General features: G+C 32.5%; 1 long non-coding RNA gene across 1 annotated transcript in view; it reads left to right on the top strand.

Moving 5' to 3' along the window:
* Window positions 1–27214, top strand: part of LOC141498145 (uncharacterized) — a 143968-nt gene that overhangs the window by 12810 nt on the left and 103944 nt on the right. The window contains exon 2 of the long non-coding RNA XR_012471570.1: window positions 23778–23906. This is a non-coding gene — a long non-coding RNA (uncharacterized LOC141498145). The remainder of the gene's footprint in view (window positions 1–23777; window positions 23907–27214) is intronic.

The following is a 27214-nucleotide window of genomic DNA, read 5'->3' on the forward strand; positions in this document are numbered from 1 at the left end:
TTTAACGACAAAAAAATTTAAAGACTAGATTAGCATTTGTACTTTGATAGTCTTCAAAACATTTTTTGCTACATTCTATTTTTTGAGTCAATTTGATCAGCATTTATGAAGTGACATATATTTAAGCATAAAACCAATAATATCTTAGCTTTGCTTTTTTTTTTCTTAATCTCAGTGATATATATATTTTTTAAATCTAGGAGGGACTTTACAAGTTAGAGAATTCTATTTCATCTCTACCTTTATTTTGTATAATTCTGAAATCCAGTTTAAGTGATTTGCCTAAGGTCACATGACAATTTAATGCTTGACCTTGTAATCAATACTTCTCTTTACATTGCTGTATCCAGGTACTTAAATTATCTTCTGATATTGTACATAATATTTTTATATTGATTTAGATGTTGTCCCCTCAGTGAGATTTAAAGTATTAGAAACAACTGTAGTACTTTGGTTTATGAAATTTGTCAATTAACCTGATCTTATATTTAAGCTGAGAGGTTTTGCATACTCAAAACAGGATTCCACAGAACAGTGTCTTTCTTTGTCTGACAACATTTATGGACTCATTTGAATTAAAACTAAGATCACAGTCAATCATGTAATAACTGTTTTCCTCATCAAATCCTTGTCCTTTCTTGTTCTTGGATTTTATTTAAAAAAATACCCTTGAAACATTATTTCTCTTTTTTCATTGATGTCCAGAACTCTCAAATATCCTGGGTCTCCTAGACCTGGATCAATTATTTTATTATATGATGAAATACGTCTTTTTCTTGCTTTTATAACTTATTCCTTTTAGCTATAATGAGTTCTCACAATGGGGGAAATGTTGTCTTTAAATAACCTAACTTTGTAATCTTATCATTTATTAGGGGATTATTTTTCAATGAAGATAATTTTTAATTTCTCAATAAATTCATAAAAATGATAAAACTGAAAAGTATTTTTAAATAGATACAACATCAAAACAACAACCACTATCACATCAACAATAGCTATAACTACTACAACCAAAAATATCTACTTCCTTTTATATTTTGTTTAGGTCTCCACTGGCAGTAGTTTCCTTATTTGCTACTCTGATTCATATCTTTATTATTTACTCCCATTTGTGCTTCTTATTTTTCTCACTTCAATAACCTTGCAATGTAAATATCAATATTATTTTGTCCATTTTTCAATTTAGGAAACATATTCTTAGATGCAAATTAATGCTAATACATTGTACAACTTAACCTCTATTTCTTTAATTGGGTGAGGATAGATATTATTGCATTAATCAGAGTCAGGAACTAGGCATGAAAAAGTGTCTGACTATTAATCGATCAAAAGTTTTTTTAGGGTTTTTTTTTGGCAACGCAAACAGGGTTAAGTGGCGTGCCCAAGGCCACACAGGTAGGTAATTAATAAGTGTCTGAGGCTGGATTTGAACAGGTACTCCTGCCTCCAGGGCCAGTGCCCTATCTACTGCGCCACCTAGCAACCCCATCAAAAGTTATTTTTAAGGAGCTAGATTGAGTAGGAAGTTTTTTCAGATTGGCTGAAGGATTCATTTTTTTGTCTTGAGGGTTTTGATAAAAACTTATGCATATTCTATAAAAATAGCAGACCAGCCAATTTAAACTCCCAATATTTGAGCATATAATAAGCTCCCCAAAAGCAATGATTCATTGGGGGGAGTAAAGGGGATATGTGTTAGCCTCAGGGTTTTTTTTAACACTACTCTTTGATTTTGTGAGCTTTAACACATCTTAAACATTGTAGATTTCTCATTTTATTAGTATCAATGATTAAATTAACTTTACTCTGGAATCTGTATAAACTATGAGAGAATTTTTTAACAGAATTTGCTAGATGGAACAACATTTTTTTACCAGTTAATCTTTCTATAGCAATATATACTTTTGAAAACTAATTTAATATGTGTTAATATTTAATTGTGTTCATATTAAGTTAATATGAACTTTTTATCATGGAGCAAACACACAAGTGAAGCATATAATCTTCATCCAATATCTTCAGTCAATATCACACTACTAATCCTAGAATCTGAGTGAAGGCATAGTGGTCACCCAAATGCAAGTTAAAAGAGTATAAATGCTGATTATCCACATAATTATATAGTATGTTATGGTTTATCAGGCACTTTCCTCATAGTCAGAGAATCACAGAACTTTAGGGAAACTTAATAGACATTTAGCCAGTTTCAAAAAAAAGCTTTCCAACATATCCTACAGAGTTTCCTCCCTAAATTCTAGATGGAGATAGGCCAGAACTCTGAGTTCAAGACATTGGTAAAGAGCAGTGCCTCCTGAAGTACCACATCTGTTTCCAATCCAATTTTGGGGGGAAGCAACTAATATAGAGAAGAGGTAATCATTTCTATTAGCTAACAACTAACTGTCAAACATATTATAGGCAAGTCACACCAAAGATGAAAAACATTTTAAGAGAGAAAGAGGAAGCAACATATGCCGGGAAAGTCAAACTACCAATCTCATCACTACCACTGCCATTTTGACTGCCAACTACCCTCAGATCATGATAAAGACGTCAGGAACCTTAAAGTCTGAATATTGGGAATCAACACTAGTGTCCCAGTCTACATCCTAGAAATCAATTCCTTTAAATATGGGGACTTACAACTGTTTCTACAGGTGCTTCGGTAACAGTTACTGAAGAACTAGCAAAGTCCTTGCCACCAAAAGCCTTGCCACTGTTAATGGGTTCATTACTGATAACATTCTGTCAGTGGAAATTAGATTAAAGAAGTATTAATATCTGGTTTGTCACTTTGTCTCATTAACCATGGGATTCTTCCATCTGACTGCTGCTGAACCTTCCCATATGTATTGTTTTCCCTTTAAATTGTGGATTTCCAAATTCACTACTGTAGATGGAGTCTTTGAAGATTTTACTAATGCTACTTTTGCCTTCTAATGATAAATAATATATTAAATCACTCACATCACATTTTTAAATCAATTCACTTTTAATACTTAATACATTTAACAACTTTTTATTGTTAAGTCATTTTAGTCATGACTGACTTTCCATGGCATTATTTGAAGTTTCCTTGGCAAAGATTCAGTAAAGGAAATGAGGCTAATAGGGTTAAATGACTTGGCCAGAGTTCCACAACTAGTCAATATCTGATTTGAATCCATGTCCTCTTGACCTCGAAGCCAATGCTTTATGTACTGTGCCACTAGCTGTCTCATAAGAGTACTTGTGCCTCCTTTTTATTATTTAGACAAATATCTTCAAATTACTTTATCTGATTCTCATATGGAATCAACATAGGTCTTTATCATACCTATTGGTCAACTCTGGGAACTCACTAGCTAATCAGTATTCTTTCTAGATTGATGCTCAGAAGGGAGCATAATACTCCATTTGTTCTTCCATGGATTCCTTATTTCTGGATATTATACCTTTATTAATGCAACTTAAAAATCTCATTAGCTTTTATGATTTCTATATCACATTTTCAGCTACTCATTTGATATAAAGTTCTATTAAAATTCCCAAATATTTTTCAGATAGAATTCAAAATAGACACAAATCCCTCATTTTGGATGCCTAAAGTAGATTTTCTAAATCTAGTTATTCCAGGTGATATCTAACCTCTGAAGTAGATAGTATTGAGATTATTTATAAGCATTCTATAGAGAGGAAAACTTAGGCTCAATCAGTTGGGTAATAAAAGTTAGAGAGAAGATTTAAACAATCTTCTTTCTATTAAATGTTAAATCAAATATCCCTATTAAGTGAGTTGCCCAAGATCACATGATTAATAAGGGACCAAAATAGAATTTAAAACTATGTCACTGATCCCCAAACTCAATGCTTTATGCAGGACATTCTAGAATTGTCCTATTTCCCCATGCTATTTGAAATGAACCTAAATAATCTATTCAGTCATAAAGAATGAAATTTTAGAAATAATACTGGAGTCATTTTGAAATTAGAAATTAGCTGTCTATATTATGAACTCTGAGTAAACTTGACTAGATTACTCATGGACCAATTTCTTTCTTGCACCAGTCCAGGTCACTAGTATTGAAATGAAATTCATCCTTCTGTTTCACTTTTGAATAATTATCCTGGGATAACATCAACTCTATAGGAAGCATTTCAGCATCTGTTCACCTCTTCTTCACCTTCCAGCTAGTAATTGTTTAACTCACAAGAAACTGAGTACCAAATCTCTAAATTGGTTTGTTCTTGATACCTATTGTGCTACACTAAGCATATGAATGTCATATAGGGTATTTTCAGGGAAAATATACAGGTTAGGAGACAGAAGTGAAATCTTCTAGGATAGTCAAAAAAGTTTAAATAATGTGAAGGGGACCAGTCTCACTTTTGAATGATAAATCAAATATGATAGAACCTTGGCTTTCCAGATCTCTCAGAAAAATGAGTTATTCTGAATAGCTGAATCAAAATAGTTGAAGAAATTAAAACTTCAAAGACTCAAAGAATTTTTGAGTTACCAATATTTCTAAAATATACACATGACTGAATTTTTTAAACCTGTGGTATTGAACATAATTTTCTCTATCTGCAATGTCTTAACAATGTTTTACTATAAATTCTGGGGCTATTTAATCACATACTAAATGGGTTCAGGTTACTACACATTTTGAGTTATTATATCTAATGTCTTTAGAAATCATCAGAGATCTATTAATTATAAAATTTATTGGCTTTTGCTTAGAGTTCAACTTTTTTCTTTCCTGAAACCTCTGATCTTTTGATCACCTCCTCTTTGATATACCATTTTCTCTAGATTTTTGTGACAGTGTTCTCTCCTGATTTTCTTTCTATCTTATTAATCACTTCATCTCAGTCTTCTTTGCAAACTCTTCAACTAGGTCATGCTCTGTTCCTATGGAATTCCTCCAAGGCTCTGCCCTGTTCTCTCTATTCTTCTCCTTCCATGATCTTATACTTTGTTTTCTTATCAAGTCCTACAGGATCAATTATTATTTATTCATCTCCATTCTCTTCTCTGAGTTCCATCCACTCTTATATTTAATTATATTTTCGAACTGGATACTCCCATAGATACCTTAAGTTCAATGTGTTCAAACTGAATACCAACCCTCTTGCTGTCAAAGATGCCACTATCTTCCCACTTGCCCAGGTTCTCATGATTGAATCCTTTCTTGAAATTAATCTAAATATTCCATTTGTTTCCCTTTATTGTCATTTCTACCTTCATAACATATATACCTATTTCTATACAGTCATATAGATGTCACCCTAATGAAGACTCATTATATCTCAATACTATTGCAATAGATTTCTCATTGATATTCCCCTCTCAATTCTTTCCTCAAGTCATCTACCCTCTATTCAACTCCAAAAGGGTTCTTATTAAAGTACAAGTCCTGAATATGACTCCCCACTTTTCTTTTTATTCTTTTTTATAATATTTTTAATTTTTGTACAAATGACATTTTGATGAATTACTAAATTATTCTTGTTTAACAGTGAACCTAATACCACTATCCCCCCAAAAAATAAAGATCCTCATGAGCAATAAAAAAGGAAAGAGAAAAAAATTAAATTAAAATTAAAAAATAATAATAGGGCTAGCTAGGTGGCACAATTGGCAGAGCACTGGTCCTGGAGTTAGGAGCACCTGAGCTCAAATCCGGCCCCAGATACCCAACAGTCACCCAACTGTGTGACCCTGGGCAAGTCACCCCAATCCCATTGCCCTGCAAAAAACAAATAATAATAATAATAATAATAATAATAATAATAATAATGATGATGATGATGATGATGATGATGATAATGTGCTTCAGTCTGTGTTCCAACACCTCCAGCTCTGTCACTGGTGGATCACATTCTTTATGATAAGTCCATCACAAAAGTTAATTTAAAAATTATTGGCATACCTGAAAGTCATGATCAGGAACAGAGCCTTGACATCATTTTTAAAAAATCCCTACAGGAAAATGGCCCAGATATCCTAGAAGCAGAGGGCAAAATATAAATTGAGAGAATCCACTGATCTCCCCAAGAAAGCTATACAAAAAGAAAGAATCCCCAGGAATATTATAGCCAAGTTCCAGAACTCCCAACTCAAAGAGAAAATATTATAAGCAGCCAGAAAAACACAATTCAAATATCATGGAGCTGCAGTCAGGGTCACACATGACTTAGTAGCAACTACATTAAGGGCTTGTAGGACTTGGAATATAATATTGCAGAAGGCAAAAAAGCTCAGAATGCAACCTAGAATCAACTACCCAGCAAAACTTTTCCAGGGAAAAGGATGGACTTTCAATGACTTTCAATATTTTTCCATTGTTGCCACTGCTAATTGCAACTCCCTTCATTCATATTTCCCCACTATCATACACTATATTTTCTCTCTCCTTCTACTCTGTCCCTCTTCTTAAATGTGCTGTAGGGGAGCTGAGTGGCACAGCAGACTGATCACTGGCCCTGGGGCCAAGAGATCCTGAGCCAACATAACACCCTTAAGACCTAACAACCACCTGATCCTGTGGTCCCAGACAGGCCACCCAATCTGAGTTCCTTGCAAGAAGTAAAAAAGAAAATGTGTTAAATATGACCACTCTCCCCCATGGTCCACCCTCTCTTCTGTCACTCACATCCCCCTTGCCCCTGTCCCACTTCTTTCCTTCTTACTCTAGATGTCTGTACTCCATTGATTATATATGCTGTTTCCTCTCCAAGTGACCTCTGATGAGAACAAAGGTTCCCTCATTCCCCCTCTCCTTCTTCCCTTCCATATAATTTCTCTTACTCCCATTACATTTCCCTTTTAGGCCATTTTTACAATATATTATATCTTCAAATTTAGCTCTCCCTTGTGCTTCATCTATAAAATCTCCGTTTACTTGCTCTATTAAATGAGAAGTTTCTTATGAGTATTATCAGTATCATTTTTCTATGCAGGAATTCATCATCATTAAGTCCCTTATATTTTACCCTACTCCTCCACTCTCTATGCTTCACCTGACTCCTGTATTTGAAGATCACACTTTCTGTTCAGCCCCGGCCATTTTAACAGGAACATTTGAAATTTCCCTTGTTCATTGAAAGCCCATCCTTTTCCCTGGAAGAGGACGTTCAATTTTGCTGGGTAGTTGATTCTCGGTTGCATTCTGAGCTCTTTTGCCTTATGGAATAATATATTCCAAGGCCTACAAGCCCTTAATATAGTTACTGCTAAGTCATGTGTGATCCTGACTGCAGCTCCATAATATTTGAATTGTGCCTTTTTTGGCTGCTTGTAATATTTTTCTCTTTGAATTGGGAGTTCTGGAACTTGGCTATAATATTCCTGGGGATTCTTTCTTTTTATATCTCTTTTTTGGGGAGATCAGTGGATTCTCTCAATTTCTATTTTGTCCTCTACTTTTAGGATATCTGGGCAATTTTCCTATAGGAATTCTTTAAAAATGATGTCAAGGCTCTTTTCCTGATCATGAGTTTCAGGTATACCAATAATTTTTAAATTATCTTTCCTGAGTCTGTTTTCCAGATCAGTTTTTTTTTTCAATGAGATGTTTCATATTTTCTTCTAATTTTTCATTCTTTTGGTTTTGAAGTATTGTGTTTTGACTTCTTGTAAAGTCAGCAGCTTCCTATAGCTCCATTCTAAGTCTGAAGGATTTGTTTTTCTTAGAGAGATTTCTTATCTCTTTTTTCTTCTGGCCAGTTCTGCTTTTTAAAGAATTCTTTTCCTCAATAACTTTTTTCACTGTCTTATACATTTGACCTAGGCTGGTTTTTAACATGTTACTTTTTTCAGTATTTTTTTGGATCTCCTTGACTAAGCTGCTGACTTCTTTTACATGTTTTTCCTGCATCTCTCTCATTTCTTTTCCCAATTTTTCTTCTATCTTCATTTTAAAAACTTTTTTTGAGCTCTGTGATAACCTGAGTCCAATTTCTGTTTTTCTTGGAGTCTTTAGATGCAGGAGCTTGTACTTCCTCATATTCAGACAGAGTATTTTGATCCCTCCTGGAATCGTAGACAATGTATTTCTCAATAGTGTTCCTCTTTTTTCTCCATTTACTCATTTCCCCAGCCTGTGTCTGGTCTTGGGGGTGCTTCCTGAGCTTTTCAGTATTATTGGCACAGACCCCCCCCCCCACAAGGGTCTCAGTATGTGTAGCTCTGTCTTCCCTTCTGGTCTGTGAATGGCCACAAATGAACCCCTCTCTCACAGGACTGAGGTGGGGGGAGAAGCTGTTCTATGGGAAGCCTAGACTGAGATCAGGATCTGAATGTGTTCAGAGACCCAGAGTCCTGTTCCAGGTACAGAGGACAGACCTCCAAAGTCTCTCTCCACTCCCCTACTTTTGGTAGCCTGAGTACTCAATGCTCAGTTGCCTGGTGGCTCCTGTTTCCCAGCTCTGCCTGCTTCCATTTCCTGGATCTGGGTTGCCTTGGTCACCACTGCTTATCGAGTGTCCTGAGGGCTGGATTTCACATGCTCACTCTGGCAGAGGTTCCATGGGCTGATATTCCAAGATGTGCCCAGTGCTCCCCAGGGTTTAGATCAGGAAACTTCCCCTGCTGCCATACTCCTAGGCACCCTGGGACTGCCTCTGGAAGACTGAAGTTTCTTCTCTCTGGCAGGTCCACCCTCTAACCCCGTGGAGTGGAGTCTTTCCACTATTTTTGAGGAAGCCTTGGGCTGAAAAATTGCCTCACTGGATCTTTCTGTCTCTTGAAAATTTAGAGTCATTATTTTTTAATTTTTGAAATATTATATAGAGAGACCCCCTAAGAGAGGCTCTTCTCCTGTTGCCATCTTGACTCCGCCCCTTAACTCCCCACTTTTCAATAAACTCCAATGGTTCCCTATTATTTCTTAGACCAACTATAAAGTTTTCCAGTTGAGATTCCCCTATATTAAAGTTCCTCAAGGGCAGGACCTGTCTTTTTTTAATTAATTGCATCCCTAAGTGTTTAGCAAGTGCCTGGAACATTATGGATCCTAAAACATGTTTTCTGGATCAGACTACAATGCATTTTAAATTCTTATGACCTGATATCTTTCTAACTATCCTCTTTCTTGTCCTAGCTTGTGTATCTTGTTTCATTTTACTCCTTTTCATGTAACAAAAACTATTTGGTTTTTCTCACACATGGCTCTATTTTCCAATTCCATGCTTTTTTTTTTTTTTTTTAGTTTTTACAAGGCAATGGGGTTAAATGATTTTCCCAAGATCACATAGGTAATTATTAAGTGTCTGAGGCTGGATTTGAATTCAGGACTGACTCCAGGGTTGGTGCTCTATCCACTATGCCACCTAACTGCCCCAATTTTTCATTTAAGACAATGGGATTAAGTGACTTGCCCAAGGTCACTTAATTATTGAGTATCTGAGGCTGGATTTGAACTCCGTTCCTCCTGACTCCAGGGCCAATGCTCTATCCACTACACCACTTAGCTGCACCCAATTCCATGCCTGTTAAATGACTGTTCCTTGTACCTGAAAATTTTTCTCTCATCATCTTTACCTACTGGCTTCCATAACTTCCTTCAAGACTCACTTGAAATTGTACCTTTTAATTAAGGACTTCCCCTGTCTTCTAATAACTTCATTCTGATTTTAGCTCTCATTTATTCTGTACAAAGTTAATTATCTGTTTTGTTTGCCATCAGAATGTAAGATCCTTGAGAGCAAAGGCCATATTTTTTCTTTTCTTTTTCTGATTCTGACTGAATATTCAATAAAATAAACACAAGCTAAATTGTATAATACATGCAAGAATCTGAGTAACATATTGTGTATACAATATTTAAAATAGTATAATAATATACTTCTTGTCCTTGAAGAAGTGATGGCCTAGTGGAAAGAAACCCATTCAATTATTTTCAAGGCAAGCCTAGTACAAAGGTAAGAAAAAAAAGAAAAATCAAAATTGGGTAGGATGATGTATTCCACACATCTCAGGTTAGTAGTACTCACTGTTGGACCATACCTTGAATGAAAAATAAGTTTTTTTTAAAAGCCACTAAAATATTTTGATTCAACTATTATATTGATAAGATTAAGGAGATGAATTTGGCAGCTATGTGATTAATAAATAGAGGTGCAATAGAGCAGAGTTAGAAAAATCTATCAGAGGGATGGTTATAATAGTTCAACAAGATGTGATTTAGTTTTAAATCAGGGTGGATACTTTAATTACTTTAAACTAGGATGGTTTTGAGGATGAAGAGAATCAATGTGAGAGATACCAAGTAAGAAGATTCGTCTAGACTTCTGTAAGAAACCTTTAACAAGTCCTGGTGTCCTCCCTCATAAAGTGACTTAAAGTTAACTGTTTCCCTTGATAACTAGTAACCTTGGCACTGTGACCTTCTCAGCCTGAAAAGTTCTTCTCCCTTAATGGGTCCTCTTCTCCCAAAGATTTTTCTCCTAGAACCTTCAATTTGAAGAAGCACTCAGTTTAGACATCTTCATTCCTCTCCTAGTCCTTTTTTCTGACTTTCCATAATTTGTCACTATTCCTCAGCTACTTTCTGATCCTGGAAATTTCTTCAGCCACTTTTTTATTTTTACTCTGGAACATCTTTCTTCCTTTGGTGAGTCATTCATGAAACTTCATTTTGAGGAACTGGAAATAAACTCAACAATCGAGATATACATTTAAGCATTACTCCTATCAACATGATAATTGAAATTATGGATATTGATGAAAATTCCAGGGAGAGTTTGGAGACACAAAAGAAAACCAAGGTAATTTCCTAAGAACACAAATATTTAAGGAAAAGAAAGAACAATAAGAGTTGACAAAAGAGAAGTAGTCAGAGAGTAGAAGTCCATAAAATTGTGTATCATAGAAGTCAAACAAGTGAGGAATAAGGAGAGTAAAATACCATATGAATTATATGAAAAGAGTGAAGGAAAATGTACACTGTAAAAAGGTCATTAGATTTGGCAATAAAGAGCTCATTAAATTACTTTGGAATACAAAACTTATGTGAATTAGTTATGAAGGCCAACAGAAATGAATGTAACAAATTGCTATTTTCTTCAAATTTGGCAATGAAGAGAAGGATAAAGAATAATTTGATTGTAAGGTAATACCAGTGAGAACTTTTTTAAGATTAGGGAAATCTGCATTTTTTAGGCATGTATGAAGTCATAAAATGAGAAATTTAAACTGTATGAAAAAGGGGAAGTATGAGGAAGGGAATAAGCCCTTTTATAGTACCTAACATATACAGTTAAGTGTTTGACAAATCTTATCTCATTGGAAACTTTGCAACTGTAACAGTAAATGCTGTTATTATCCCCCTCTTATCCAAATGAGGAACCAAAGGCAAACAGATGCTAAGTGATATGCTAAGAGTTTGTTAGAGTCTGACATTGAATGTAAAGTTCTTCGTGATTCAGTCCAATGAGCCACTTACCTGCCTATGAAAGGGGATGATTGAAAATAAGATGATTGAGGAACTGCAGGACATGGGATGAGCATAAGTAAAAGTATTAGTTTTGTCAAACAGTAGGGTGACCATATTTTCTTTAAGTGATTGGAAGCAATGAAAAGATGAGTTGAGAGAAAATCAGGATACTTAAGTCAAAAAGGAGGAATGCTGAGCTAAAACTGACTTAATACAGACTCAAAGACAGTTGAAATACCAATAATCCAATTCAAGGAAACATGAAGTTAACAACAGTAAATTGATCTAGTTTTTTGAGGAAAGATACTCACAAAAGGAGGAAAGTCAGAGAAAAGAATGGAAACAAGTCCATTGTCTTCCTTGATAGACCCCAAAACCCTCCTAGATTCCTAGAGGTAAGAGGGGCACCTCTGACTCACCAATAAAGTCTTTTAATATGGTTTTTATAATTTTTTAGGGTTCTTACCTGCATCTAGCAGGACAGGCATTGGCAATATGAAATGAGGAACCTGAATCTTAGGTCCTGGTTCATGCTAACTGGAATAGGGAAGTCTCTCTGAAGTGGCTAATTGACTAGTTCAAATCTCTACTAATTGGAGAGATGGATTTGGGCTATTACTTCTACTATTGCTCTGTTGGAGTGACCTTTTCTGACAGGGATTTTGAAGCTTCTCCAGGGACTTCTTAATTTAACTTATAAGGGATACTAGCAGAGACCTCACACTCAATTAGATCATCTTTCTACTCTGAATGAGAGATAATGTCATCTGGTTAGAGAATGCTAGAATAGGATTAAGATTAATGTAGAATTCTTGAATTTAGAAGATGCACTGAAGGAAAAGATAAAGAATAAATAAGAAATGACTAAAACAATTGTTTTGTGTCAGTGAAAGCCTATTTAAGGTTAGATAGTATAAATATTTTATAGTCAACATAACTGCGTCAAATTGCTTTCATGGATTTTCATTAGTAGCATTCATTAGTTCAAGAATAAAGAGAAAGGAAAAAAGGTAAGTTGAAGGAATTAGCCATGTTTATTATATTTGTTATGTCTTTCCTTTTTGTTGGCTCTCATAGTTCAATATTATAAACATTGGTTGCTCTTATCTCTTCTTGCTACTTCTAAATGACTTTGGGGTTAGAAAACATAGTCATGTTGCTTTTCTTTTTAAAATTAATTAAAAAATAAGCAAGATTGGACTATTTGAATGAACATACAAGCATAAACTATGTTAGCTTTCCTGGCAGCTGGAAATCTTTTTTAAACTGACTTTCTAGTGCTTATCTATTTTCCCTAATAAATATGTATGCATTATTTTAAGTTTGATAAAGCAATACTATCTGAACACACATTTTGAAAGCAAGATTCTAAACATACATTTTCATTTTAATACTCGGATTGCAAAAGTTTAAAACCTTAGTCATTTTAGGTCTTGTGTTTTGGATATAGTATTATTAGGTGGTGTTGTATGAAAGGAGAGGTTAGTATTATTAGGTGAAACAAAAAACACCTGTAAAATTCTATAGAAAATCATATCAAGAAAATAGTTCTCAAGAAAATAAAAAAATATTTTCATTAGTAATATTAGTATTTCATAATTAGAACACATAAATTCATAAAAGATAATTACCATAACTCTTTTGGAAATGAAATGAATTTTATGGAAAAAAAGATTTAGAATCAAAAGCTCTGGATCATCAGCTTTCCCACTTTGACCTTTGTGGTCCTGATCAAGTACCTCTCTATACCTCATGTTTTCAACTATAAAATGAGGAGATTTGATTAAATGATAACTAAGTCCCTTTACATCTATATAAATCTCACAATCCTTTAAATAGAGAATGCAGTTGATAGAAATAAATGAGAACTCATTTGATCTTAGTCTTATACAATAAAATGTAAGCAATTAGCAAGTGTTTGGTAAGTTCTGGAAATTCTATGAAGTAGGAAGACAAAATAATAAACTAATTTTTATGTTGACTTTATGGAATCTGATTCACTATTTTAGACTCTCTCTCCTTATATAGACAAGCAAGTCTATTTTTCTTCATTATGAAAATAACTTGAATAAAACAATGTAAAAATACAGACTTTTGTTTTGTTTGTTTTAAAATTCACAGTGTGGGTCAGCAATAGGAGAAAAACATGCCTAAAACCATTTGGATAAATGTGACCAAACCTTTGCCTTACACTAACTTTATTCCTTAAAGATTGATGTCCAAAGCAATTAACAGAAAAGCATTCTTGAGATTTAATATTTCTTTTTCTTCTTCATTCTTTTTCATTAATATATTTGAGAAGATCATGGTAGATAATAATAAATATGTTTTTTCTTTTCCCTCCAGTCAAAGACTTTTCTTATGAGTGACAAATGAATTTCACATCTAGAAAAGTTTATCCTGTTTTTGTTTGTTCATTATTGAAAATTATCTCAAAATTGGTCACGTTTACTGCTCACTTTTTTAATAACTAGGTGAGAGATCTTGTAAGGACTATTCTTTAAATCTAGGTACCTAAATGATTCAGTTTAGGACTTTTGTCACAATTTTATGTCTCAATGATCAAGTCCTGTGAAAAGTGTAAAATATTCTTATCAGTAACTTTCCTTAAAAGCTTTATTAAAAGGTCAAACTGTCTCAATGTGAGAATTTAGCACTCTTTTATCTGCACTTTCATCCTTAAGAAAAGCACTGGAATTCTCAGGAATTATTGTTTGATTGCAACAGTCACGCAAGATTGTAAAAGTTGAAGCATATGAGATATCTAGTGAAAAATATTATAATTATCATAAGTTCACTTAGGAATCCTTAAAAATGCATATGCCAAATTTGAAAAAACTTGAGTTCTTTCTAGAAGAAGATGAAAGGAAGATGATTGATCACTCTGTTGTCATCTGTCAATTAGAATATTTTTGCAACTAAAGTGTACCTAGATAATCCATCAGACTGCTCAAAGAAAATACTACAAATGAATATTCTCAAAACTATTTTACCATATTGCAATCAATGTCTCCTGCTGCCGCCATTTCCCTACAATTAATCCACTACAGAGGTTCCTCTCTAGTTATCAGGCAAGCAAGTGAGATAGCAGGTAATCATTAGGAACCCAGTTTATATTCTCTCTTCTCTCCTCCTCTTTGCCCCCTATTCTACTTCTTCAACAGATATTACAACAATTACTATGTCCCACATAAATACCTTGTCCAAAAATGGTGGCATTTTTTAATAAAGTAAATGAAGCAAAATAAAATAATGTAAAATATTCTATTTTATCTCTTATTAATTTCTACTTTCTATCCATGTAACATTAATATATTAGAATTTTGTAATATATATATACACATATATTTAGGAGATACAATTGAATTCTGATCAAGATGCATCATAAAAAAGTAATAAGTTTAGAAGTTTCTGGTCTAAAGAAAACATACTCCTGAAATGTTCAGAAAATGTTATTAAGGTTGTAATAAAATTTTGTTAACTCTGAGGAATCACTAAGACAAATTTTAAAATAATTCTGTAATTGCTCATTGAGAAAAATGGTATATTCATAAGATATTAATGTTTTGTTTTCATTTTTATGTATCTTGGGTAACTTCCACTAAATAATACCTAAGGTAACTATTAGTATTTGTAGAAAAATTATTATAAAAGCACCTTCATTCCTTAAAATTGGCTTTAAAAAATTATCCTAGATTGTTAGATAATTAGATATAAGGTTTTCATCTTTGTATCTACTCTAGGACTTTTTACCATGCTATGTTCTGAATAGGTATTTCAAAAATGTTTTGAATCAAATTTACTTTAGAATTAATTCAAATTTTATTTCATTTTTTCTGACCAGTTAGAATTATTTATTGTACTGATTATCAAAATATGTAAAAAGATAGGGCTTTTGAACCACTTACTTCAGGGTTTTAGTACAAAGTATGCCTTTTACACTCAATCTAGAACTGGGAAATATTTTCATAACTAAACAAACTATATTGTACTTGCATCCTTCCACAGTTATACGTTAGTTTCAGTGATACTATTTCCTAAAGAATTGTATTCTTAAAATTGGAACTTTTGAGGGGGGAAGAGAAATAGAGAAAGTCACACAAATTCAGATATAGGGAAACAGAGTGAAAGACAGGCAGAGAGAGAGAGACAGAGAGAGAGAGAGAGAGAGAGAGAGAGAGAGAGAGAGAGAGAAACAGAAGAGAATAATCCCTCTAGATACAAATAGCAGCACTTGATGCAGTCCCTACTCACAAAGAGGTTACATTCTTTTTTTTTTTAGGTTTTTGCAAGGCAAATGGGGTTAAGTGGCTTGCCCAAGGCCACACAGCTAGGTAATTATTAAGTGTATGAAACTGGATTTGAACCCAGGTACTCCTGACTCCAGGGCCAGTGCTTTATCCACTGAGTCACCTAGCCACCCCAGGATGTTACATTCTAATAGGGAAAAAGATAATAAAAGTTTGAGGGAAACTGTAAAGGGAAGGGATGCACTAAAGTAGAATGGCTAGAAGTATTTATGTCAGCAGTCATCATAGTTACCTAGAAAAAATAGTTGGGAAGGTTTTTTTTTTTTCTGATGGAGAGTTTGAAGAGATCCAAAATATTTGACAGACTGGAAAAGAGGCATTGAAAGCTATAACTATTCCTTTTAAAATCAACTGAACAATAACTCTTGTTTAAATAAACAGCCCCCTTTGATATAGCACCTCCTTCCATTATGGGAATCAAAGGACCAACCACTGTTCTTTAAAATCTGGAACTCAGTCTCAACTCTGCATTATCAATCAACCCCAATTCTTTTATTTCATCAATTTTTGTCTTAACCACCACAGCATGTCTTGTATCCATCTAAAGTCTTCTTTCTATTAACACAATCACCACTCTCATTTTGGTCATCACTTTTTATATAGGCTATTGCAATAGCTTTCTTATTAATTTCATTGAAACCAGTAAGACTCCTTCCCAAAAGCTTTTAAATTCCTTTACAGTGTAACTCCTTTTGAACTTTCCAGACTGTATAAAAATGTGCAATGTTTCCTCATACATTCTTTATTACAACCAAACTGTCCTACTTGAAGTTCCTTATAAGATGGTCTATTTTGCAACTCAGCACCTTTTCATCCTGTATTCTGAAACATTCATATAGGGTAAGAGAGATTGGGAAGAAGTAAAATCTGAACAGGGACAGTATTTATTAGTGAAGTGGTTCTTTAAGTCTTGTATTTGCATAAATAAAAGATTCAAAACTTCATTATCTATATATGGTGTTCAAAGCAGAAATAGAATGGTGATGTGAATAGAAAAATAGACTGGGGGAAAAGAAAACTGTCAATTAAAAAAAGATCATATGCTTTGGGGAACATCTCAATGTCTATTTGACTCAATTGTGCATCTGAAAATGAGAGAATTGAAGTAGATTATTTCTAAGCTCCTTTACAGCCTACTAATATGCCATCAGAGAATGTAAAAATGGAAAATAATGATTCCTACACTTTTTTTGGTGAGCTCTTCCATTTTCATTATTCAACTATTATCCGTATGCTAATGACTTTCAGAACTTAGTGCTGATTCTTGCCCAAACTCTAATATTGTAATTCCAATTTCCTACTTGACATTTCACTCAAAGTTCTGGGTCATGTCAAATTCAACATACCTCTTTATTCATCAATACCAAGATCTTAAATTCTTACTTCTGTCAAAGATATTATCAAGACTTAGAAAACTTGAAATTGTCTTTCATTTATCCTTCTGATTCAACAGAAAAAAGCACTGGGTTTATGGGGGGGGCATACTTAATTCAAATTCTGGCTTCAAAGGTCACCAAATATGTAACCTTAGCCAAGTTGAGACTTAACTTCCTCAATTATTAAAAATGGAATTTTAATTCAACAATTCAAATTCAAAATTCCAAAGTCAATCCATTCCTTTTCATGACTGTGGCCACCACTTTCAAACAATAACAATCTCAAAGTAGGAAGGGAATTGCATCTTGTTTAGTCTGCTATCTAGTTTGATTTTTAATAGAATACACACACAAATATATATATATATGTATATTAAACATGAATTGTTTAATACATATATATATATATAATATACTGTTGTCATGTGAATTCCCAGATAGGAATAAATTATAAATAAAGATGGAAAGATAGGCAGTCATAGACAAGAGGAATCATAAATTTCTTAATCATAGATGATGAGAAATTATAGGTCATATTGTGATCAAATTATAACTAATCCTTTATGAAACTGAGGTATAATGCATATGTAGGTCATGGGATTTTGAGGACATTTTCTGAATATCATTTCCCTGTTCAAAAAAATTTCTCATGTATATCCAGGGGTCTAAGGATAAAACTTTGTGGAAAATGGAAATGCTATTGTTATATGGGAGGAGAGGGGGGGAGTAATTCTAACTCCATATCCTTTCACCCTGAAGTCTGGAATATAGTTCTATTCAGCTTGACTCTCCACCAGACATGATCCACTCTTAGATATCTGCTCTTGATTTGAACACATACAAAGATATTTTCATTGAAGATTTTGGTGGAGGAAAATGGAGAAAGCAACCTTAGCTGTATCATTAGATAAATAATTGACTCAGTTTACCCTAAGAGAATATTTCAAATTCAGTGTTTCCCCCTTAATGGAAGGTTCTATATAGCTGTGTTTGTGTTCAATATGATTCTATATGTTCTTGTTTTTTGCTGTTCAGTAATTTTAAGTCATTTCTAACTCTTTGTAAGACCATTTTGAGTTTTCTTATTAAAGATACTGAAGGGATGACTAGAGCATTGGCCTTGGAGTCAGGAGTACCTGAGTTCAAATTCAGCCTCAGACACTTAATAATTACCTAGTTGTGTGGCCTTGGACAAGCCACTTAACCCCATTTGCCTTGCAAAAATCTAAAAATAAAGATACTGGAGTATCTTTTCCAGCTCATTTTGCAAATGATGAAACTGAGGGAAAGAGGCTCAAGTAACTTCCCCAGGGTCACACAGCCAGTTAGAGATTTTGGATCCATTTGAACTCAGGAAGATGAGTCTTCCTAATTCAAGGCCAGCATTTGATTCCCTGTACATATAGACACACACACACACACACACACACACACACACACACACACACACCTGTGCAATCATAACTAATATAATCATATATATACATATATATATATATAAAACAGATATAAATTTATGTATGTTTGTGTGTGTGTGTCTAAAAGATCAATATGATACTCAGGTACCTCAGGAGCATGGAGAAAAGCAAGTATTGCCAATCAGAGAGAATATCTTTTCCTCAGTACTCTTTCATTTTTGCCCATGAATCTTCCCATTACTGCCTCTTTGTCTTTGGTAGTTCTCAATTTTCCAATAAGGAAGCAAATGAGAACAGTTATGATCAATCAAATGAAAAATTGATCTAGGCAGCATTTAAACTAATATTCAGGTATTATTATAGATGTAATTTTAAAAGAAATGATATATATATATATATATATATGGCAACACACATATATCTATACAATATATCATAAACACAATATATATGTGTATGGAGATATGTATTTTGTTTTGTATATATGTGATTACACACACACAACATAGGATATGATCTCAGTTGGGGCAGGCATTTCATAATCTATACCTATTCTCACAAATGGTAAAACCACACTAAATAGTAAATTTAGATACCCTTTCCTTCAGACTTTATATTGTCCTTGTCCTTGTCTCATGTTGTCACTGAAAAGAGGCAGTTATACAATGCATAGGGGCAATCTTCACCAATTGTACTATCTTAGTCCCAATGTTCTCTTGTTTCTTGATATCCCAAATGTACTTCCAAATCAAACTCAACATTTCCCTCAGTTCTGAACTTCTCTCAAATGAGATCTTTTCTCTTAAAGTCATGGAGAAAACAAGTAATTTAAAAACAGGTACAACTGATTCTTTAAAGAAATTAAAGAGTGAGATTTAAAGTCTCACTCCGGTCTTAAAAGATCATGGGGCTAAGTGCTAATGATTTTTTTTCCTCTCTTACATGCAAAATTGACATTCAGTATCCTGCTAAAAGAGTTTCAAATAATTATTGAAAATTTGGTAAGTGACTGCTATTTGATAGGCACTGTACTAAGCACTTTTACTTGTTGATGCTATTATATTGTAGTACATTGTCCCCTATTTATTTTACATATGTTAATTGTATCTCAATAAATACTTGTAGACTAGGGCAGGAAATATAACTCCCCAATTGCATCCTTTAACCTCTCCTGCTGACCAGTGTATTTGTGATAGATGGAAAAAAATTAGAAACAATTGATCAATAGTTTTTGAGATTATGGACAACTATGACAGAATTTCCTGCCTATGTTAATTGCAAATTCAATAAAGTTTCTCTCTTCACAAGTTTTCTGATTCAATGAATGATATAATTTCATTAATATTCAACCTCTGACTGAATAATTTTCTACGATACTTCAAAAAATCTTTAGCTATTAAGGACAAAGAATTGCATGATTCTTATTCACATGCTGTCTTCATTTAGTGGTGAGTTATTTATTTGCTGTTCTCCTGAAAATAAAGGGCCACTGGCCCTTCATACCTTTATGCTAGAGAAATGACTTCACATTGCCAAGTCCAATATTTGTCAATTCAATTTTTTTTCTTTAGGAAAAACTTGTAAAGTTGAATAGAGGTATCTATATTAATGAAGAAATGAATTAGAAATAATATTCAAATGAATTTATTTGCTATATAAGAAGCAAATTCTTTATCCTAAAAATGAGTTTCTAAAGTCCCTAGAAATTTAGAAGAGATTTTAGTGACTAAAGTTGCAAAATTTTCCTTTTAATGTAGGGAAGTATTCTAACATTTAAAATTAAGAATATTATTGAAAATTATTGTTCTGAAGCTCAAATTTCTCTTCCTAGTTGAAATAAATATGTATGTGATATGTACAGATATATCACAAATTTATAGAATGATTTATAACTTTATAGATCTATCTCCATCATGATGATTTTTTAGGATGAATTTTAAATAAAGTGTTAGTTTTTTAAATAAAAACAAATTAATTATACATCAAACCTCATTTTTCATTTTCAAAACCACATTCCCCTTCTCAAAAAGGGATAATTTCTTCTTTAAATGGTATCAAATCATTACTTTTTGATAAAAAATATTCATAAAATATCAATATTTGATACCTTAAAGGCACTGGAATGTGTTTATCATCAAAATCATTCTGGTATGTACAGTCACAGTGTTCTCATTTCTAATTTAGTTTCAAGTGATTACATTTGTGTTAATATTGTAATAAAGTATGACAAAATTATAGTTGTCATTATATTCTTATACAAAAATTTTTTTAGTGAGTCAGTGGAATAATGGAAACAAAGCCTAGACACTCCAGTTTGTTATAAAACTTTATAATATAACTGACACATTGCACATTGCCTATTTCTCCCCTAGGATCTGTAAGAGTGAAACAGTTTGCCTCTCCTGAGGCCAGCATTATGAAGAAAACATTTTAATGAAGAAAAACACATAGTAAAAGATCATTTTTAAAAGCAATATGAACCTAAGTTTTAACACTTACAATAAATGAAGCTTTTGGAGCTAAAATTCTCTTGAATTCAGATGAAAAGTAAAAAATGTCTGAAGGGTCTTTTTTTTAATATAATCAGTAGATACCAAGAAGAAAATGTGGAGAATTTATAGTGAAATATTTAAAAATTTAGGCAAAAATGCCAACAAAGAAAATACCCTGAAATATCTTAGCTCTCACTAAAATCACCTCAGGAACCATGGCAAATAGCAACAAATTAATAAGAATAATATCAAACCGGAAAGAGAAGCTAAGAAAAAAAAAGAGTGAAGCCAAATTCAAGAAAGGAAGGAAGGAGGGAGGGAAGGCAAAAAGAAAGAGAATCCAGATTATATACTTTAGTTCTTAGAGAAACCTCTCTGAAGTTCCACCTCATACCTATCAGGTTGTCAAGGATGCTGGAAAAGGAAAACGAGAAATGAAGAAAGGTTTGGGGAAACAAGAAAATTAAATCATTGTAGGAGGAGCTGAGAATTGCCTCAGCTTTCCTGAAAATCAGTTTGGAAAAGAAAGTGACAAAGCATGTTTTACTGATAGTCATAAGAACAATGATTAAAAATCATAAACCTGTATACACCCAAATACTATAGTATATTCTAGTAGCAAAATAATTGAAATAAAGTAGATTACCATCAATTCAGGAGGGATTAATAATGTGAGGTGCATGGATATAATAGAATATTACTGGACTTGAAAAAAATTGAATATGAAACAAGAGAGGAATGGATAAGAAGACATACATAGAAACTGAAGTAACTATATATGAAAAAATACATATATGCAAATAAAAAACAAAAATAGTTATTACTAAATATGAAATAATAATATGATGAATATTATATATATATGTACATATATGTGAGAGCTATAATAATCTTATAGTTACATAGTACCACAGGTAGCATATTGTATAGCATATCAGACTTCTTAATTATGTTGGTTAAATTGTCAAATATTAGTTTTTAAAATTTATAAGCCAAAGAGACTTCAGTTAATCTAATTATATTCTTTATGCAATGCGATTATCACAGAGAATGATTCTTATGGATAGTTAATGGATCAATCAAAAGTATATAATATGTGTGAACAATCCATTTTATAGTGTAGGGAAGGAATGTACCACTTTCCATTTCTTATTCTGGAAAAATTTAGTATTCATTCATCTGTATTATGATAACAATTGTACTGTGAAATGAAATATATCTTGAAATTTATTGTCTTCACCCCCGCCAAACAATAACAAACAAAAAATTTAAATATCTTGAATTTTAGGTTCTATGACTTTTCAAACCAATTTGATTTTCATAGAGTTCATCATAGATTCTAGTTGAATACCTCATTAGGCCACTTTACTGTTATTTTGTAATGAGCTTAAGGGATCTTAAATAGCCTTCCTTACTTAGCTGTGTTATTTTTCTCCAAATCATGTGTTTATAGAAAAGAATATTATATATGCTAGAAATTTATTGTAAAGCTCAGAGAAAAACACATTCTCTTTGTAATCATCTTATCTCTGGAAATACTGTAATTTTCCTCTTCATTTTGAAAGCATGCTACTGATTGGCATTGCTTCTTGTTGCTGTTGGTATTGTTGTTGTTAAGATCTGATACCAATTCACAAATTATAACTACTTAGGAACACCAACAAACCCACAAACCTTGCTACATGGTTAAAGAACCATGGTAATCATTTTAAATACTTAATTCAGGTGAGAACTATTATCACTGAGATGTAATAACACTATTTGTAGATCTTTCAGAGAAAACCTAGAACTGAGACAATAAATTCAGAGAATAAATAGTTCAAAGGTTTTAACCTCGTATCTTTATGTTAACCTAGTTAAATACAAAAAGCTACATTAATGGTCTAGTATAAACTAATGTTGAGTCTTATTTTTAAATTTTAATTATTTAATGATTAGTAGCTTGTTGCTAAGAGATTCTGAAAAGAAATTACGAAAAAACTGTAACTATGTTTTAATTTTTTTCATTTGTGTTTAACATTTAAGTTTTCATCTTGTTTTCTCTAATCAAAAGCAGATCTGGCAGAGCCAAGAAAACACAAAAATGAAAGCAAAAGATGGTGTCATTAGAAAATATTTATTGAACATGTAAATCAGTCTAATGAAGCATAAGAAACAAAGTCACTTTGTCTTTGTCAACTCATTATTAAATCAGAATATTGAATCAGACACAGATCCTGATTATGTTCTCAATGTACCTAACATATCCTAATTAGTTTTCATATAATGCTCAATTTTGTGACTTGAACTGCAGAAACAATTGCTGCTCTCCAGTAATTTTCAATTCAATTTTTTGTGTGTATTCTTCATTTCAGTTTGGGGGATATAATGATCTAAAAACCAGACTTTATTTTGAGAAGGCCACACAGTGTTGCTTAATCAAAAACATTTTTAGAAGTTAAAAATGTGTTGAATTCAACATATTATAGCATAATGTGAACAAACCCTGGTATAAATTTCCCGTGGTTATTGTTGTGGTAATCCTAAAAGAAAGAGAAAAAATCTTAGAGCAAATATATCTGTGCTTTTTCTTCAATTTCTTGCTTTCATCTTCTGTTAGAATGTGGAAAGAAATATGTCTCCCAGTCTACTTAAGAACAAATAAAGCTATTCTTAAAGAGGACCAAAAAATTCCGTCTGTGAAAGCCTAAAAAAGACAATGATGTTATCCATTTCTGAAATTTTTTAAAATATATTTTTCCTCTTTATGCTTACTTAGAAACATGTGCTTCAGTGGATTGAAAAGGGTTTCTTCCCATGAAAGCAATTAAGATTTTACTGGAGAGAAGCTTTATGGCTCATCAGGGACCTCATAAGCCAGTCAAAAGCACCTAACCAAGGCAAAGAGGTAGGATGATGTCTAGCTTTCAGTTTTAGTAAACCTGCTTCATATTTCTACATTCCCACACATGGTTTCTGAACATGAGTATTTTTTTCAATATATATATGTAGTTTTACTATAATAGGAAACTCCCAGTAAGTGATTTTCTTTAGGTTTAAGTTTATCCTACCCTTTACTGAAGTAGGAGGAAAAGGGGAAGGAGGAGATGACAGAAGGGCTAGCAGACATAATAAGGGAAAGGCGAAAGAAAAGGGGGGAAGATCAATAGAAGAGAAAGCAACTTCGAGGAAGTTGCTAATCAAAAGCAAAATACTGATGAGGAGGGATAGAGTTAAAAGAGAAGAAACATTGAAATAGGTGAAAGAGGATTCAGGGAAATATAGAATTAGTCATGATAACTGTTAATGTAAAGGGGATGAACTATTAAATTGTAATAAAATAGCAGATTGGATAAAAAACAGAATCCTGTAGCATGTTGTTTACAAGAAATACATTTTGGGTTGGCTATATGGTGCAGTGGTTAGAGCACTGGCCCTGGAGTCAGGAGTACCTGAGTTCAAATCCAGCCTCAGACACCTAATAATTACCTAGCTCTGTGGTGCTGAGCAAGCCACTTAACCCCATTGCCTTGCAAAAAAAAGAAAGAAAGAAAGAAAGAAAGAAAGAAAGAAAGAAAGAAAGAAAGAAAGAAAGAAAGAAAGAAAGAAAAGAAATACATTTTGAAGGAGAGAAACACAGAGTAAAGGTAAAAGACTGGAGCAAATTTTTGTGCTTCTGCAAAAGTTAAACAAAACCAAGATGGGAAATAATCCTGATAACAGACAAATCAAAAGCAAAAATAGGTTTAATTATAATAGATAAGAAAAAAATTACATCTTACTGGAAGACACCATAGACATTGATGTAATATTAGTTCTAAACATATATTCCCCAAGTGTTATAGCATCCAAATTGTTAGAGGGGAAATTAAGTGAATAACTTGAAGTCAGAAAAAACTATGTATTAGTATGGGAACTTAATATGCCTCTCTCAGAATTAAATAAATCAAAGCACAAAATAAACAACAAAGAAGTGGAGGAGGTGAACAGAATCTTAGAAAAATTAGACATGATATCCCTCTGAGAATACTGAATAGAGATAAAGTAAAATAACTATTTTTCCACCTATGCAAAAATTGACCATATATGAGGGTACAAAAATCTCGCAACAAAATGAAAAATGCAGAAATATTAAAAGACATCTTTGTCAGATCATGATATATCAAAAATACATGTAATTAAAAGCCATGGAAAGAGATTGAAAATTTATGAGGGTTATTTTATATTCTTCAACTTTGCTAAAAGTGTTAATTGTTTCCAGTAGTTCTTGGATGATTTCTTGGGATTCTCTAGGTATAATATCATGTCATCTTCAAAGAGTGAGAGTTTTGTTTCTTCCTTCCCAATTCTAATTCCTTCAATTTCTTTTTCTTCTCTAATTACTGAAGCTAACATTTCTAATATGATATTGAATAATAGTGGTGATAATGGGCATCCTTGTTTCATCCCTGATCTTATTGGGAATGCCTCTAGCCTGTCCCTGTTGCACATAATGCTTTTTGATGGTTTCCAATAGATACTGCTTACTATTCTAAGGAACAATTATTCCTACATTTTTATTCCTACACTCTCAAGTGTTTTTAGTAGGAATGGGTTCTGTATTTTATCAAAAGCTTTTTCAGCATCTGTTGATATGATCATATAATTTCTGATAGGTTTGTTGTTGACATAATTGATTATACTAACAGTTTTCTTAATATTGAACCAACCCTGCATTCCTGGCATGAATCCTACTTGGTCAAAATGTATTATCCTAGTGATAACTTGTTGTAATCGTTTTTCTAAGATTTATTTAATATTTTTGCATCTATGTTCATCAGGGAGATAGGTCTATAATTTTCTTTCTCTGTTTTAACTCTTCCTGGTTTATGTATCAGCACCATATTGGTTTCATAAAAAGAGTTAGGCAGAGTTCTATCTTCCCTTATTTTTCCAGAGAATTTGTATAGAATTGGAACCAACTATTCCTTAAATGTTTAGAAGAATTCACTTGTGAATCCCTTAGTCCCTGGAGATGTTTTCTTAGGGAGTTCAATGATGGCTTGTTGAATTTCTTTTTCTGAGATAGAGTCGTTTAAGTATTTAATCTCCTCTTAATTTAACCTGTGCAATTTATATTTTTAAATGTTCATCCATTTTGCTTAGATTGTTAAATTAATTGGAAGCTAAATAACCTATTTTTTAAGAATGAATGCTTCAAACAATAAATCATTAAAAATTTAATCCATTGGAATAACAGTAATAAGACAACATAGCAAAACTTATGTGATGCAACCAAAGCTGATTTTGGTTAAAAATTTATATCTCTAAATACATATATATATATATATATATATATATATATATATATATATATATATATATATATATATATATATATATGAATAAATTTGAGAAAGAGGATTCATTGAATCAGGCAATCAACTAAGAAACCTAAGAAGAACAAATTAAAAATCCCCTAATACCAAATTAGAAATTCTAAAAATCAAAGGTGAGATTAGTAAAATTGAAAGTAAGAGAACTATTTAACTAATAAATAAAAGTGAGCTGTTTTCATGAAAAAATTCCAATAAAATAGAAAAAAACTTTTGTTTAATTTGATTTAAACAAAGACAGAAGATAAACAAATCACCATTATCTAAAATGAGAAATTCACCACCAATAAAGAGAAAATTAAGTCAGTAATTTAGAGCTATTTTCTGAACTATTTGCCAATATAATTGACAATCTAAGTGAAATGAATGAATATTTACAAAAACGCAAATTGATTCATTTTAGCAGAAGAGGAAATAAAGTATGGAAATGTACCTATTTAAAAAAGGAATTGAATAATTCATCAATGAACATCTTGAGAAAAAAAAATCTCAAATGCCAGATAAGTTCACAAGTGAATTCTACCAAACATTAAAAGAATTCCAATATGATAAAACATATTTGAAAAATGATTCTACCCTTTATGAAACAAATGTGGTACTGACACCTAAACCAGGAAGAGTCAAAATCAAGAAAAAAATTATAGGCCAATTTGTCTAATAAATATTCATGGGAAAATATTACATAAAATATTAGCAAAGAGTTTACACAGCATGTTAACACCAGAATACACCACTGGATCAGGTGAGATACATATTAGGAGTCCAGGACTGATTAATTATTAGGAAAACTATCAGGATAATTGACCATATCAATCAAGAATCATGATTATCTCAATAGATA

The sequence above is a fragment of the Macrotis lagotis genome, chromosome X (genome assembly GCF_037893015.1).
Source record: "Macrotis lagotis isolate mMagLag1 chromosome X, bilby.v1.9.chrom.fasta, whole genome shotgun sequence".
Classification (NCBI taxonomy): Eukaryota; Metazoa; Chordata; class Mammalia; order Peramelemorphia; family Peramelidae; genus Macrotis; species Macrotis lagotis.